The 2,500-nt window shown below is 49.1% G+C and overlaps 1 protein-coding gene across 1 annotated transcript in view; it reads right to left on the bottom strand.

The window, feature by feature from the left end:
- Positions 1-678, bottom strand: part of LOC110153477 (serine/arginine repetitive matrix protein 2-like) — a 16,531-nt gene extending 15,853 nt beyond the window's left edge. The window contains 1 exon segment of the mRNA XM_055165533.1: positions 531-678. The gene's annotated coding sequence lies outside the window, so the exon portion shown is untranslated.
- Positions 679-2,500: the final 1,822 nt, after the last annotated feature.

Genomic DNA, 2,500 nt, shown 5'->3' on the forward strand with positions numbered 1-2,500 from the left:
GCGGGCACGTGAGAGCGCACGTGCTCAAACAAAAAACACAGAGACTCCTGCGGCGGGAGGGCATCCGACACACACGGGGGGGGGTCTAAAGTTTCCGCGGCTCTTGTGACGTAGATAAATTAAATCAAGTTTCAGTGAATCTGATCAAAGCTTCGCCGCAGTTTGACGCGCGCGGATCTGACGCGTCAAAACAAACGCCTCTGCCGCCGCCGCCGCTGCCGCTACCGCTGCCGCTGCAAGGTCAAAGCGGCGCAGGCTCCGTCACGCGCGGAGCTAACAGGCTAAAGCTAACCGCGCCACACACGCTCCTGCCCCGCGTGTCCGTGGACCATCTGCCGCTCACCTCCGCCTCTGCCGCTCAGCGCGCGCCTCTGCCGCATCAGGCCGCGGCATGACGCATCACAACAAGCCGCTGGAGTCGCGCTTCCGCTCTGGTCCTCCAGGGCATCCGGTTTAAAGCATCACAACAAACGCGTCTGACGCGCGCACGACGACCCTGCAGCGACACAAACACACGCGGCGCGTCTCACCTGCGCTCCGCGCCGCGAGGCTCCTCCGCATCTCCCGCCGCTCAGGGCGCGCCGTGTCCGCGCTGCGCTGCGGCCGTGACGCGCTGCAGGAGGACGCGCTGGAGGAGAGAAGAAGAAGAAGAAGAGGAGGAGGGTGTGCGTGCGTGCGTGCGTGCGTGACGCAGGCGTGACAGCACGTGCCGCGTGCGGAGCCACGTCAAGGAGGGGTCTGCGTCACGAGCCGCGTGCGCGCCCCGCCGACCCGGAGCCCCGAGTCTCCCCCTGGTGGACACGCGCAGTATCACGCGCACGCCTCCACTGTGACTCTGTGTGACGTCACAACAGGCTCCAGATCTGAATCAGATTTTTCTCCTGAAAATGTTTTACTCCAGAAAAGTTCAAGTGAAACACACAAAGACCAAATATTTACTGAAACTTTTCAACATCTGCAGGTTTGTAAAATTAAAGTTAAAACTTTTCTTATTCAAATAAAAGTTTCATCACAGTTTTGCTTAAACACTGAATCCAGAAGAAGAATTAAAAAAATAAAATAAAATAAAACATGTTTCTGTGCGGCAGCGACTCTGAGACACGTTTGATTTAATCTCACGAGACAAATACAAATACAAATATAAATATAAATATTAAATATAAATATTAAATATAAATATTAAATATAAATATAAATATAAATATTAAATATAAATATAAATACAAAAATATAAATATTAAATATTAAATATAAATATTAAATAATTATATCAGGGACAGATTTGAGTCTGTTTTAAAACCTCAGACGAAGAACAAATCAATAAAACACAAACTCAAACCTTTGTCCTTTTATTAAACACAAAATACAGAGACGATGAAGATGATGATGAGGAGGATGAAGATGATGAGGAGGATGAAGATGATGATGAGGAGGATGAAGATGAGGAGGAGGAGGATGAAGATGAAGATGAGGAGGATGAAGATGAAGATGGAGGGGATGAAGATGAGGAGGAGGATGAAGATGAGGAGGAGGAGGATGAAGATGAGGAGGATGAAGATGATGAGGAGGAGGATGAAGATGATGATGAGGAGGATGAAGATGAGGAGGAGGAGGATGAAGATGATGAGGAGGATGAAGATGAGGAGGAGGAGGATGAAGGTGAGGAGGAGGAGGATGAAGATGAGGAGGAGGATGAAGATGATGAGGAGGAGGATGAAGATGAAGATGAGGAGGATGAAGATGAAGATGAGGAGGATGAAGATGAAGATGAGGAGGATGAAGATGATGAGGAGGATGAAGATGATGAGGAGGAGGATGAAGATGAGGAGGAGGATGAAGATGATGAAGATGATGAGGAGGAGGATGAAGATGAGGAGGAGGAGGATGAAGATGAGGAGGAGGATGAAGATGATGAGGAGGAGGATGAAGATGAGGAGGAGGAGGATGAAGAGGAGGAGGAGGAGGATGAAGATGAAGATGAGGAGGAGGATGAAGATGAGGAGGAGGAGGATGAAGATGAGGAGGAGGATGAAGATGAGGAGGAGGAGGATGAAGATGATGAGGAGGAGGATGAAGATGAGGAGGATGAGGAGGAGGAGGATGAAGATGAGGAGGAGGAGGATGAAGATGAGGAGGAGGAGGATGAAGATGAAGATGAGGAGGAGGAGGATGAAGATGAGGAGGAGGAGGATGAAGATGAGCTCTGGTGACTCGCAGCAGTGTGAGATTGTTCAGGTGTTTCTCAAAACTCAAACAGTTTTATTTTGTGAAGTGACCGGAGTGAATCTGCAGTGGAAGAACTTTGTCCTTCTGAACTTTTCTCCATCTGCTCCACAAACTCTTCATGAGAATCTAAGATCTGCTCATGTTTCTGAGGAGTTTCCCTCTGGTCTCCTGCTCAGGTCTTTCTCTAAGTCGGTTCTTCTCTGATGGACCAGACAGATCTTCAGTCTGCAGACCAGACCTGGTCCTGGTCCTGGTCCTGGTCCAGACTCGAACC

Source organism: Boleophthalmus pectinirostris, unplaced genomic scaffold (assembly GCF_026225935.1).
Source record: "Boleophthalmus pectinirostris isolate CB_2022bp ecotype Guang Dong unplaced genomic scaffold, ASM2622593v1 HiC_scaffold_8, whole genome shotgun sequence".
NCBI classification, from domain to species: domain Eukaryota; kingdom Metazoa; phylum Chordata; class Actinopteri; order Gobiiformes; family Gobiidae; genus Boleophthalmus; species Boleophthalmus pectinirostris.